Source organism: Palaemon carinicauda, chromosome 1 (genome assembly GCF_036898095.1).
Source record: "Palaemon carinicauda isolate YSFRI2023 chromosome 1, ASM3689809v2, whole genome shotgun sequence".
Lineage (NCBI taxonomy): Eukaryota > Metazoa > Arthropoda > Malacostraca > Decapoda > Palaemonidae > Palaemon > Palaemon carinicauda.
Genome location: NC_090725.1, coordinates 331,917,258 through 331,932,440, shown reverse-complemented (window position 1 = coordinate 331,932,440; position 15,183 = coordinate 331,917,258). Strand labels below are relative to the sequence as shown.

The window sequence follows — 15,183 nt, the reverse complement described above, 5'->3', positions numbered from 1 at the left end:
AAATTATTCTTTAGTGTTATATTCATCAGCTATGTTACATAATAAATAATTTGAGTGGATCAGTGAATAGAGATAATCATGATAACTAAAACATTGCTGACGTTGGAAGATAATGGTAATCTTTGCCTTTTATTTTCACAGTACATCTATTTCACGATATAAAGTTATGTACCCAAAGTAAAATGCTTTAACGTTCATAATTCTAGTTGCTGAGCCCATTGTTCTATGTAAGTTACTAAGTATTCCCAAAAATTTAATGAAAATAACAGTTGATTTGTGCACCCGTACAAATCTACCAAACTTGCCACGTCCAATCCTTGTTTCGTTGTTTGCTCTCATTGATAAAAAGCTCTACGTAACATCCAGTTTTAGCAGGAAAAATTGAATAATATATACACTAATAGCTGTTGTATTATATTCTATCCTACTGATTCTATTTGAAATGTACGCATGAATAAAATTATAATGTTGCTATTTTCATCTTTATTCGATAACTGATATATGAAATAGGATATCTTAAGTGTAACGGCTCACAAAATATATCAATTGCTTTCTACTCGAGGCTTACTGCATGATGCAGTAATACATCATGATACGAATTGAAAGTAGCACCTTCTAGCTAGTTAAGTCTAATTAATACGCCACCCATCAACTTAATACATCAACGTCTCTGGTTCTTTGACGTGTGAATACGTCACCAGTGACAAAGCGAAGCAGGTACTCTAGACGTCTTCGTGGGCTAAGTGACACATCTCCTTGAAACTTTTGTGTTTATAATAACAAGATAACGTAGTAAAAGGATAGTAGTGATTTGATCTTCGTGTGCGTATATACGTCAGGCCCTTGTCTCATCTTTAGAATTCCAGCCAGCCATGTCTTGATTAGATTTGCGGCGCTTAGGGGTAGGCTAAATCCTTGTTTTCCTCGGGTAGGCCATACCCCAAATGTTGGCCTGTGTAGGCTAGATAGTCTGTGGCTGTTGGTAATGTTTATATTGATATGGTATGCTAAGGAAAGGCTATATTTGTTTTCCCTACCCTAAAACCGGTTCTCAACTGGGTAGCCCCCCATTATTGGCATATATATTAAGGTATATCTTGCTAACTATTTATTATCACAAAAATAAATGTCATTTTCGAAGAAAACTGGAATTTCCCATAGGAAAAACTGTATTTTTGGTAATATTTTGCTAGAGTCCCACTCAGCTATCAATGCTTGCCAGTACGTAGGAGCTTGATATATTTCTTTTTTCGTGAGCGAAGAGAGCTCACGGTGGAGTAAAAACTATCAAGGAGCTTGATGTTTCTCTTTACGCGAGCTAAGCTTGCTCATGGCGGAGGAAAAACCATTAAGGAACTTGAAGTTTTTCTTTTTTCGCGAGTGAAGCGAGCTAAAGACGGATAAAAAACCATTAAGGATTCTATTAAAATATTACCGAAATCTAATGGTTTTTGCTCCACCGTGTGCTCGCTTTGCTTGCGAAACAAGAAAAAGATTAAGCTCCTATATACTGGCAAGTGGTAATGGCACTGGGTGAGACTCTCATCGAAATATTACCATATTTTTAATAGAAAATCTTGTCCTGACCTGAACTACTGTATAATAAAACCATTAAAATAGCTTAACTGCTAGCTAGTAACTTTGTATAGGCAATACCGCCAAGATTATGGCTATGCTAGCCCTCTTTCCAAGATTGTAAACTTAGAAACTTAATAGTTTGTGGTTTACCTAAATTTGATTTTATATTCATACTTTCAAACTAGGAAGATTAGCCTTATGAACCTTATACTTTATTTCTAAATGTAGCCAGTGCTAGTGTTATGCTATTAGGCTAGTCAAGTAGATATATGTATTTTAACATTTAATTCAATTATATTATGATACAGTTAATTTCTCTCCAAATATGTGAAATACACGCGAGTCTTTGTATATCAGCGACCAGTTCCTCCCTCGTCCGTAGAAGAGGGGTATTTTCTTCCTATTTTCTAGTCGTACGTAAAACGTGGCCGCTGTTCTACAAAAACTCCATTTTTCTTTAAAACCTCTACACAAGAATGCCACCTAACCTAAACTTCCCCTCCCAACTTGAACTTCTCCACGTAACGTAAACTTCCCCACCTAACTTGAACTTCTCCACGTAATGTAAACTTCCTCACCTAACTTGAACTTCCCCACTTACTTGAACTTCCCCACTTAACTTAAACTTTCCCACCTAACTTAAACTTCCCCACCTAACCGAACCTACAACCCCCCCCCCCCCCACGACTCCCCTTATTCTTCCCTATTCTTAGTTTACCCTGTTTGATACGTAACCCGTTTCACTCCTGGCAGGTGGCCGCTATCATATATGCACCCCAATATACATTTTACCAAGTGGTTTTCTTTGTGTTTCATACATTTCTGACCATTACTGTTTGAAACCACTCCTTTATGTTTTACCATCATTATAAAATTAATGAGGTGAGACCCCTATGGGTAGTTTATTTTTCCAGTTGATATTGTTAAACTTGCAATGTATTACTCTAGTCAGAAATAGCATATATGCATCAATCTCACAGTAAACAGTTGGCAATATTCTCATATTTTTCATCGCTAATTCTTAACCACTGGTATAAGTACAGGGTTGTATCCATTTTTAAGCTTATTTAACCTAACCTAATGTAGGTGTGTATACTATCCCACCCTACAGCAAATTTAGAATGTGGATTCCTTACCTGACTTGGTGGCCTGAAAGACACCTAATTATGGTCCTTGGACCTAACCTGACCTAGTGTGTCATAGAGGCTCTAAAATTTGCTCTTCCTCGCTATGCACATCATGCCTTACTGCATAGAAGGTGTCCACGTGTCCTCTTAACTGTGTTGACTGTTTGTGTGTGTGCTTTTTACATATTCCAGGCTATGAGTTTGGGAAGTGTGTGTATAGGCCACTCGTCTGTTTGGCTTTGAGAAAATTAGTATACATACTTTTTAAATATTTAACTTAGCCGGTGAATATATAATAGCTGCAACTCTGTTGCTCGACAGACACATACAATAAAAACTCGCCAGCGATCGCTATACAGGTTGCGGGTGTGCCCACCAGCGCCAACTGTCGGCCAGATACCACTCTCGATGTAAACAAAGACTCAATTTCTTCTCTGTCGACGTGTCGACAAGACGTACTTTTACTCGCTGTAGAACCTGGAGTTTTTCCCATCATATTTGGTGAAGTACTTTAATTTGGTTTGAGCTTTCGCAGTGCAGGTGTTTTATCTTCATCTTAAATCTTGAACTAATTTTTGGATAGATTTAATTTTTTGATGACAAAGAGAGTATGGACTTTCTTTGACTTTTAAATGGCCGACCCTTCCCTTAGACGGAAGTGTGTTAGGCTTTTAGCAATTATCTTATCACGTTATAAATTAATTATAGATTTTCCTCTATATATTTTATATCTCACCGCCTTTATTAGGCCTCTTCGATTAACTTTCCATTTATAATAAACATAAAAATAAATTTTAATGATTTGTTTATATGCGACCTTCCTGAGAGTAGGCGGTCCTAACTTGGAAACTGAAGTTAAACAACGTTGAGCCCTTTCAATCGTAAATAGCTTATAAAGAGCTAATGATTTAAAACTTTTTAAATGAATATTTTTTAATAGATATTTTATGAAAGATTTTCTTTGAATAGTCTTCGTACTGTTTCAAAGATGAACTAACGTTTAGTTTATTTATGCTGCGCAGTTTGCGCTCTATCGTTACGATAGAGAGAGAGAGTATCACGGTTTCACTTTGCAGAAAGAGTAAATCGATTCTGACGTTTTGTTCATTCTTCTTTCAAAGCTTAAATGTTTTAAATTATATTTTAAAGGAACTTTTTAATTGAAAAACCTTTCAGTTTTTTTCCTTTGGTCAAATAACATGTTTTTTTTGACGAAACGTATGTGGCCTCTTCTCTTAGGTGCGTAATCAAGAGAGAGAGAGAGAGAGAGAGAGATAGAGACAGAGGGAGAGAGAGGGGAGAAAACGTTCCGTTCAAGCGGGTAACGTTGTTCTCGAGTTACTCTCGTCCCTAGTCTCTGTACGGGGAGAAAGGATAAAACGTTTTTAGTTTTTTATTCTCGTCCCCAGGCAATGTACGGTGAGAGATTGAAAACATAGTTTTGAATGAACTAGTGTTTAGTCTCTTCCCCATCCACTGAATTTTTTATCTTAAAATATGTTTACTGTTTTTTGCTGGTATTAATGTGCTTGCATTATACGACTGATTTCGCTATTACTACCTTTTGATGAGGTTAGAATTGCGTGCTTCAGGTAGAAATCAGTAAAAGTTTCGATTTCAGTGAAATAAGTGCTAAACAGAAAATCGTAGTGATAAAGTGATATTGCGCAAAGTGTTATCAGTGTTGCGACCGAGGGTTCGTCTGTTCGTGCCTGTCGTTCGCCTAGTCCGGGACCTCTTGCAAGCTCCCAAGCCCAGGGGAGAAGTAATGTCGTACGACTTATGGGTTCGAGAGGCCTTGATCAGCGAACAGACGTTCCCTCTATGGTATCGGGTGTATCTTACCAAGATCACCCCTACCATAAGGCGAGAAAGACGTTTTTCTCCTCGTCATCCGAAGGCTTTTCGCATAAGAAACCTGAAACAAGGTTTCGAGGCCCTTAAGCGAAAGTCAGTCCTTTCAGGACAGGTCCGGCGTCCTGGTTGTAGCCATTAGGACAGCTCTGACCCTATGCAGTCATCGGAAGACTGCTCGCCGCCTAACAAAAGCGTAACACAGACTCCAAGAGTCTTTTTGTTGGCAAGGTTTTGCGGTCACAGACGTTACCCTCGTCTCTTACCGCAACCTTTTCCGTTGCTCCTAAATGGGTTGTACGGCAAGACATGCAGAATAAGCTTGCCTCCCTTATGGAAGACTATTCTGCCGATTAGTCCGTTGAGCCTAGCCGTTTATCTCATCGAGATCCTGGCTTTCAGCCAACCTAACGTTCCTTTGTGCGTCCTGTTGACGTTGGCGTAGCTAAGTCACGTCAGTCAGGTTGTTTAGAACCACACTCGATGCGGTCTCGTGTGGATTTTCAGCCACATTTGGACGTTAGGCCACTTGCTGATGCTCCTGTTGACGTTCAGGACGTTCGCTAACAATCGGAGTTGACTTGTTTTGACGCTGTGCGTCAACCTCCGCATTCTAGAGTTGTTTTGACTGCTCAGTCTAGGCGGTCAAAGCAGTCTCGAGTGGACGCACCTGTTGTTGTTGACAGTTCACAGACTGTCAAGCAGTTACATGACGTTGCGTCCTGGTCTCTCGCACCTGTTGTTGTTGACAGTTCACAGACTGTCAAGCAGTTACATGACGTTGCGTCCTGGTCCGCTACTAATGCACCAGTGCGTGTGGACTCTGCTTGTAAAGCATTGCCACCACGGTAGGTCTCTCCCTTGCTTGAGACTCAGCTATTATCGGACAAGGTTCCTTTAGATGAGGAAGTTGCTGTTCCCCCTCCTACTGATATTCCCTTGAGGACTCTGTCAGACGGAGAGGAGCCTAAAGCTGCTTAGCCCTCTATGGACTTTAAAGAAATCATGCTGATTTTTAAGGATCTTTGTCCGGATCTTTTTGTAACTGCTGCTCCTCGTTCGCCTAAACGTCAGAGCTTACACTAGGCCTAGCTACTTCGAAGCCGTTGTTTTATAAGCTAGTGCTCTCTCGCTCTCCTAGAGAGCTTTACGTTTGCTAGGCGACTGGTTTATCACCAGGAGGAGTTTGGGGGATACAGCCTTTGCTTTCCCTTCTTTTAAACTGGCTTATAGAGCGAGAGTCTGATATGACACGAGAGAAGTTCTCGGCTTGGGAGTTCTGCCTCTGCCCAGATAGACTTCTCAAATCTCGTAGACTCTCCCTGGCGCCTGGCCAGGAGACGCTCCTAGATTTTACAGGTCAACTTCACAGCTGTTTTCGAGCCTTTGAAGTTTTGCTGTACAATTATGTCATGCATAAACAAGGCTTTCAGGGATGGCTCCAATGATCTGACAGCCACGTTCTCTGCAGGGACAAGTCCCTCAGGGATGGCTCCATGATTTGGCAGCCATGTTCACTGCAGGAGTACGTAAGAGGCAAGTGCGCTCAATGTATTCATTGTCAAGACAAACTTCACGATGAAGTCTACCAGGCTGTCTTGACAGCATTTATGGAAGGCGACTGGATGGTCTCTCTCGACCTTCAGGAGGCATACTTCCACATTCCTATACACCCGGATTCCCAACCGTTTCTGAGGTTTGTTTACAGGAATGTGGGGTACCAGTTTCGAGCTATCGGAGATCAGAGCCTCCCTGTACTTGGACGACTGGCTTCTCAGAGCCTCTTCCAGTCATCGCTGTCTGAGGATCTCAATTGGACTCTAGATCTGACCAAGGAATTGGGACTCCTAGTCAATTTGGAAAAGTCACAGCTGGTCCCATCCCAAACTATTCTGTATTTAGGGATGGAGATTCACAGTCAAGTTTTTCGGGCTTTTCCGTCGGCCCCCAGAATAGATCAAGCCCTGCTCTCCATCCAGAAGATGGTGAAGAAAGAACGCTGCTCAGTCAGGCTGTGGATGAGACTGGTAGGGACGCTGTCATCCCTGGAGCAATTTGTCTCGCTAGGAAGGCTACACCTCCGTCCTCTTCAATTCCATCTGGCTTTTCACTGGAAAAAGGACAAAACGCTAGAGGCGGTCTCGATCCCGATTTCCGAAAAGATAAAGTCTTGTCTGACTTGGTGGAAGGACAATATCAGCCTACGAGAGGGTCTTCCCCTGGCAGTTCAGATACCCAACCACGTTCTCTTCTCGGACGCATAGGACTTGGGCTGGGGCGCGACGCTGGACGGTCGGGAATGCTCAGGTCTGTGGAACTCGAGTTAGAGGAGCATGCATATCAACAGCAAGGAGCTTTTGGCGGTTCATCTGGCCTTGATAAGCTTCGAGAATCTCCTTCGAGGCAAGGTGGTGGAGGTAAACTCGGACAACACCACGGCCTTGGCATACATTTCCAAACAGGGAGATACCCACTCACTGACTTTGTACGAGATCGCAAGGGACCTGCTCATCTGGTCAAAAGATCGAGGCATCTCCCTAGTAACGAGGCTCATCCAGGGCGACTTGAACGTCCTAGCAGATTGTCTCAGTCGGAAAGGTCAAGTAATTCCAACCGAATGGACCCTCCACAAGGATGTGTGCAAGAGACTTTGGATGACTTGGGGTCAACCCACCATAGATCTCTTTGCAACCTCGCTGACCAAGAGGCTTCCAATCTATTGCTCTCCAGTCCCGGACCCAGCAGCAATACATATAGATGCCTTCCTCCTAGATTGGTCACATTTAGATCTTTACGCATTCCCACCATTCAAGATTGTCAACAAGGTACTGCAGAAATTCGCCTCTCACGAAGGGACAAGGTTGACGTTAGTTGCTCCCCTCTGGCCCGCGAGAGAATGGTTCACCGAGGTACTTCGATGGCTAGTAGACGTTCCCAGAAGTCTTCCTCTAAGAGTAGACCTTCTACGTCAACCACACGTAAAGAAGGTACACCAAAGCCTCCACGCTCTTCGTCTGACTGCCTTCAGACTATCGAAAGACTCTCGAGAGCTAGAGGCTTTTCGAAGGAGGCAGCCAGTGCGATTGCTAGAGCAAGGAGAGCGTCTACCATTAGAGTCTACCAATCGAAGTGGGAAGTCTTCCGAGACTGGTGCAAGTCAGTTTCCGTATCCTCGACCAGTACCTCTGTAGCCCAAATAGCTGATTTTCTCTTATACCTGAGAAAAGTACGATCCCTTTCAGCTCCTACTATCAAGGGCTACAGAAGCATGTTGGCCTCGGTCTTCCGGCATAGAGGCTTAGATCTTTCCAACAATAAAGATCTGCAAGACCTCCTTAAGTCTTTCGAGACCTCTAAGGAGCGTCGTTTGGCAACTCCTGGGTGGAATTTAGACGTGGTCCTAAGATTCCTCATGTCAGACAGGTTTGAGCCTTTACAGTCAGCCTCCCTGAAAGATCTCACTCTTAAGACTCTTTTCCTGGTATGCTTAGCCTCGGCTAAAAGAGTCAGTGAGCTTCATGCCTTCAGCAAGAACATCGGGTTTTCGTCAGAAAAAGCTACTTGTTCTCTGCAACTTGGTTTCCTAGCCAAAAATGAGCTACCTTCTCGTCCTTGGCCTAAATCTTTCGATATTCCTAGCTTATCGGAGATCGTAGGTAATGAACTAGAAAGAGTCTTATGCCCTGTTAGAGCTCTTAAGTTCTACTTAGCTCGTACTAAACCTTTACGAGGCCAATCTGAAACGTTATGGTGTTCGGTTAAGAAACCATCCTTGCCTATGTCAAAGAATGCTTTGTCATATTTTATCAGATTGTTAATACGAGAAGCTCATTCACACTTGAGTGAGGAAGACCGATCTTTGCTTAAGGTTAAGACGCACGAGGTTAGAGCTGTAGCAACTTCCGTGGCCTTTAAGCAAAATAGATCTCTGCAAAGTATCAGGGACGCAACCTATTGGAGAAGCAAGTCAGTGTTCGCGTCATTTTACTTGAAAGATGTCCAGTCTCTTTACGAGAACTGCTACACACTGGGACCATTCGTAGCAGCGAGTGCAGTAGTGGGTGAGGGCTCAACCACTACAATTCCCTAATTCCATACCCTTTTAATCTGTCTCTTGAAATGTTTTAATGTTGTTTTTATGGGTTGTCCGGAAGGCTAAGAAGCCTTTCGCATCCTGGTTGATTTGGCGGGTGGTCAAAGTCATTTCTTGAGAGCGCCCAGATTAGGGGTTTGATGAGGTCCTGTTGTATGGGTTGCAGCCCTTGATACTTCAGCTCCTGGGGGTCTGTCAGCATCCTAAGAGGATCGCTGGGCTCCGTAAGGAAGACGTACTTACAAGGCAGAGTAATCGTCTAAGTCGACTTCCTTACCAGGTACCTATTTATTTTGGTTTTGTTATAATGATAACTGCCAAAATGAAATAAAAAACTCTTAGCTTATACGATGTAAACATATTTAACTCTGGTCTCTACCCACCTCCTTGGGTGTGAATCAGCTATTATATATTCACCGGCTAAGTTAAATATTTAAAAATGATATTTTAATTATAAAATAAATTTTTGAATATACTTACCCGGTGAATATATAAATTAAACGACCCTCCCTTCCTCCCCAATAGAGACGCAGTGGGATGAGAAGAAATTGAGTCTTTGTTTACATCGAGAGTGGTATCTGGCCGACAGTTGGCGCTGGTGGGCACACCCGCAACCTGTATAGCGATCGCTGGCGAGTTTTTATTGTATGTGTCTGTCGAGCAACAGAGTTGCAGCTATTATATATTCACCGGGTAAGTATATTCAAAAATTTATTTTATAATTAAAATATCATTTTAAAGAAAATTATTTTTGGTAGGGCCTGGGAACCATCTATTAGTGGAATGGATCAAATCTCAATGAATGAGTGACCTTCGGTATGGTTTTGCTTTCAAAGTCTTTTAGAATTATTACATTTGTTCCTTGTTAGTACAGTGGTAGCGTGTTTGCCTAGCATTCGCATGGCAGCAGATTGGTCCCAGCCTGGAACCATGAGTTTAAGCTGTTTAATGGGGAGGACATGTCATTGGGTGTGCACCACAGTATGGGGTTGGTCTTGCCAGGCTGACGTTCTGGTGAGTATCTATTCTGATAAAACTGGAACTGAAACCAGACAACTTTAAACCTTTAAGATCGTACACACAAGACAGCCATGGTGTAACTGAAAGGAATATTAGAGAAAGTGGCTGAAGTATGAAAACCTATTTGTACGTAATCATAAAAAGTTTTGGAATTTATTGTTTGTTCTAAATTTCAATAATGAATATGTAATATAGAAAAAAAACCTTACAGGTACCAGGGATTACTTCCCCATCAATAATAAAGTCAAAAGCCACAAGATTTTTCAAACTTTTTACGTTGCTGATAATTTACCCTTTTTATTTCCTAGGGAAAACATCAAAAACAGTTCACCCAATCATTGCTTTATTGCCAAATCATAGTTCAGGATAAACTTGGTTTTCATAAGTTAACAAATTTGTAGATTGAAATGGAAAGTTTGTTTACTGATTGCTGTTCTTGTGGCTTGTGTGATTTTTTACTATTATCACTTGGAAAAAATGAATATTTTTGCATGGGTTTTGTATTTGTTACTAGTCATTTTGTCTGATAGTTAAGTACAGTATGGGCTTAAAGGAACTTGATTTGAACCATGGTTTAAGGGTAGGGTAAAATATTGCATTGATGAGTCAAATGTCTGATAATTGAATTTCTTAAAAACAATAATAAAGAACAGAATAATGTAATAATGCATCCTATTTGATTAGGGCTTATAAGATCCTTAAGCTTGGCTAAAGAATGTGATGATAATTTTTGCATGCTGCCTTGCCCTTAGCCATGGCAGGGGATGCCTCGAGGACCTGGACCACATTTCAAAGCCTGCTGAGACGAACTACCCTGAGTCTGAGAGTTTCTTTGTGAAGGTCCTTGACCTCATTTGTGAGTGCAATGGCCCGGGGGAGGCAACTGTGGCACTGCCTTTGGGGAGGACTGCAGTCATTGATCGACACTTTCGTGCTCCTCTGCGGGTCTGAGAATTCATTCTGTTCCAGCAGGTCAAGCAAAATCCTGTCATCCCCACTCTCTGGTCAACGGAGGTTCTACATGCCGGAGAATGCTGTATTTGCACCTCTACAGGTTGACCCATTAGTGTGTGCAATGACAGCGGTTCTCTTGCTAGAGAGATTTAAGGTGGAAGAAACTTCCCTCTTGGCCTCGTGATTCTGCGCCCATAACATGAGCAGTCTCGTACTTCGCAAAGTTGACGAGGTTGTCAACCCAGAAGCCTTGGTAAAGTACAAGAGCTTTGTGCAGTTGGGAGGGAAGGCAGTCATCTTCATTGCCCTCCAGGCAGAAAACTTGTGGGTTAACCGGGTTTTGAAGAGGCAGGACACTGGTTTCTCACTTCTCACTTCTGGTGGCGGCGGTATTGGTGTTGAAGAACTTGTTGGTGCGGTTTCCCACGTCTGTCCTGCAAGAGAGTCGTATGCTGGTGGCAGTTTAATCTTATAGGACTGCTTCGTATGACTCCTTAATCCACCACGTTGTCTCTTTCAAGGGTACGGCCCTTCGAGGGGGCAGGGACCAAACATTCTGGTTCGGCTAAGCTTGCAGGATTGGGATCGAAGAAGGTGTTTGCGCCTGCTCCAAAACCCCAGCCTGGAGCTTCTGAAAGAACCTTTTTCGAGCACACCAATCCTTTCCTTTTAGGATGACTGGTGGTGGGATAGGAGGTGTTGGCTCATTCACATGACAGGTTGAATGAGTAGGAGCCACAAGTTCAGTCTCCTCTAATTGTCCATCCCTAAGCATGGAAGGGGAGCTAGCTTGATTTGTAATAGTCTGTGGCATTATAGGGATATAAATGCTACATAACATACTGCTAGCATTTTATTTCAGATAAATCATGAGGCAGAACCCGTCTGTGACATGCACCCATAAAAGGTTCGTCCTGAAATATATCCTTATGGAAGGGTGAAATCCCTTCAGATTTGAACCAAGGAAAGATATTGGCAGAGTCACAGCAAGAGGCAAGGCAGTGGAAACTACACCTGAATTGTCATATATAGTCATAGTAGAACCAGGATGATTTGCCATCCAAGAGTCACAGGATCTATTTACATAATTCTTTAGTGGTTCGTAAACACTTTCTATCAAATGGTTGCATCCCATGAGAATAATGTGGTAGGATTGAAAGAGCAAAAATTCCATTTGCTGTATAATCAAGGCCATTTATGGACAGGTGAGAGTCATGGTTGTCTAGTAATGAAACCAGTGGCTGTTTTTTGGAACATGTAATATGTTTTATAAAATGCTTAAGAAACTAAAAAAAAATTTGACTTTTCGTCCACCCTCATGGATTAGCAGCTCCAGAACTACCTAGAGGTCCATTAGTCAAGAAATGCTCATGGAAATGAGTTCTAGGAAAAACAAAGAGGAACCACATCGCCAATTGCTGAGAGAGCTATAGCTACTGTTACAAGAGTTTCTCTTTTTGCCAAGATCCTTTTTCCAATTTGTTAAGGAGCCTTTACGAACAATAACTTTAACAGGCTTCTGAATTGTTTTTATCCCAGTCTCATCCATGCTCCATATAGCCCCTGGAGTAAACCCATAGCATCTTAGACATGTTGTAGATTATCAAAAAACATTGTCCTCCTCTGTCTTATTAAAACTTGTTGTTCTTGAGAGGCTGGTTGTTTCTGGTGATTATTGATATGTCCTTATTGTATTTCTTTTAAAAAAACCATAAAACCAGTAAGGCCCAGCCGTCTAATTTTCTGTCAATGAATTTGGAAAAGGTTTGTTGCCATAAATAACATACTGATATGCCAATTTTCTTACGTCCTTCAGAGATAAATCATAATAAATATCGGCTGCATGTTTAAGATATGTAGAAAGCTGCTTTTCATATTCTTTAGAAAATAATTGTCCGTGTTGAGTTTAGCTCATTGTACATACATACATACATATACCAAGGCACTTCCCCCAATTTTGGGGGGTAGCCGACATCAACAAAGAAACAAAAACAAAAATGGGACTTCTACTCTCTACGTTCCTCCCAGCCTAACAAGGGACTCAACCGAGTTCAGCTGGTACTGCTAGGGGGTCTTAGCCCATTGTAAGAGATGGAATTACATCACTCTTCATTTGTTTATTAGTTATTTTCTGGCAATTATGTGCAAGTGTTTGAAATGGAATACCAAAATCCTTTGCAACCCCTCTAAATTGGCTTGTGCTCACACTCTAAACATTTGACTGCCCTAAGTAACACTCTAGATTGAGTTGAGTCTTGTTCAGTTTTTCTTTGGTATGCTCTAACCATGTCTGAGAATCAGATATGAAAAATATTGTAAGATTTTAAGATTAATGGCTGGGTGTACTAAGTAAAAATTTTTGAGAAAAGTTTTATTTCTGTAACATCTTGCTGTTAACCCTTTTACCCCCAGGCTCTCTGGAAATTTCCAACCCTTAACCCCCAAGGGGTTATTTTTTCCCAGCACATTTTGCAGTATATTTTTTTTAAATTGCTCTAACAGCCTTAATTTTTGTCATAGAGAGGTCAGGTTGGTCTCATTCTCTTGGAAAATGCCTGATTTTTTTTCAAAAAATTATCAAAAATATGAAGAAAAAAATTTTATAGCATTTTTTTGCAAGGACGTACCGGTACGTCCATGGGGGTAAAGGGATGGGTTTTGTGAAGCGTACCACTACGTCCTTTGGTGGTAAAAGGGTTAAGAATTAGAGTATGCACTTATAACCTTATAATGGTTAGAATTTGCAATAGCAAAATAGCTGACAGTAATACCATTGAAGACAAGTACAGAAGTACCATAATTCTTTTTTTTTTTCCCCAGCAGGTAGCTCCCAAGGCTGTGTTAAATCCCTAAGCAAGCTCCGAGTATACAGACTTCATGTCATTGGAATTGAATGCAAATATGTTGGATAGCAGTAAAGTATTAGATATGAGACAAGCTGTATTTAGTCGAGCACCCCTCTCTTACAGGGTGGGGAATTCTACACTTCATGTTCAGGTATTGTACAGATGAGTATTATCACAGTTTGTATGATTGCTAGGTTTTCATGATCAAAGGAAGTTATGAGGAAGAACATCTAAAGCCCCTATTACACTTATCTGGTTTCCTACGGCGCCATCAGTAGCGATGCTTGCATATTGTCAAACCGGAGCGTGTGATTGCAAATCGGTTGTATGAAAGCTCACCCATGACGACATGGGTGAGCTTTCATACAACCGATTTGCAATCACACGCTCCGGTTTGACAATATGCAATCACACGCTCTGGTTTGACAATTTGCAAGCATCGCGACTGATGGCGCCGTAGGAAACCGGATAAGTGTAATAGAGGCTTAACAAAATTTAGTAGTGGGCATATGTTTAGGAAAATTTGATTCAATTGCTGATAATTTGCAATTGTACAATATTATGTTGATAGAAATAACTTGATGCTAATGTACTTTTGTTTGGGATAGCTGGTCAGACTAGAAACAATGACATTTACATATTTGATCGTAATATTGTTCATATGTTTTGACATAAAGGTTAGCATGTATGTTATTCTAGTCTCTTTATTATACCTGACCTTCTTTCAGACAAAATTTGTCACCTTTGTCGCAGTAGTGGGATTGATATCTCTGTTAGTTCTGTTTATCATCATGCCAACGTCGAGGATGAGTACCAGTAATTTGACCAATGATCTTTTTGGGCATGGGGAAGAACATGGCCATGGACATCATCATCAGAGGAATTGGTTCACATTTTATAACAGGTGAGGGGCAGCATTGAAATACATTAATATCTCTCAGATTTGTGTTTTTTATAGCAGGTGAGGGACAATATTGAAATGCATTTCTGTAACAGGTGAGGGACAGTATTGAAATACATTAATATCTCTCAGATTTGTGTTTGTTCCGTAACTGAAATACAAACCACGCTATTTAATAGTGGTATTACTTTCGGCGTAACTGAAATGACGAGCCATTAAAGTTTAGCGAGGGTTAACTACCCACACCGCTAGTTAGCGGGGTGTAGAGGAGTGTAGTTTGTTACCATTCCCACTCACACACCTGTGATTTAGCTCACTTTACTTTTGGCTCGGATGGTGGACAGACGTTGCCGCTCTTCATCCTTCACATTGTTTTGGACTGCCATTAATCTGTTTTTGCTTTTTCATTTTCTAGTGTGTGTTTGTGAATTAACTTCTACAACCATGCGCACCTGCCCTGGACTCATCGGCCAGCCCTGTGGAACATTTATGTCGGCGTTGGAGACAGATCCCCACACCCTTTATCCTAGCTGCAGAGGTCAACGGTGTGATAGTGATAATAAGTGTAATGAGTGTAGGGAGTGGTCTTCCTCCCAGTGGGAGAGGTTTGGGCAACAGCGGAAGCAGAAGTCTAAGTATATTTCTCCTTCGAAGGTTCCTTCAAAGGGAGGAAAACCCAAGGCCTCTTCTTCCGTCTCCTGACCCACCTCCGAAGCTCCTACTCGTTCGGTCTCTTCCGAGAGACCGTCGAGTAGTAGCGTAGACGAGTTTAATGTCGGCTAACCCCAGTCCTCGAGAGATGGTGTTGCT

General features: G+C 41.6%; 1 long non-coding RNA gene across 1 annotated transcript; it reads left to right on the top strand.

Moving 5' to 3' along the window:
* The first annotated feature begins 723 nt into the window (after positions 1-723).
* On the top strand, positions 724-14,370 carry LOC137645686 (uncharacterized). Its single transcript, XR_011045334.1, has 3 exons — positions 724-902; positions 13,447-13,623; positions 14,201-14,370. It is a non-coding gene; the product is annotated as an uncharacterized lncRNA (long non-coding RNA).
* Positions 14,371-15,183: the final 813 nt, after the last annotated feature.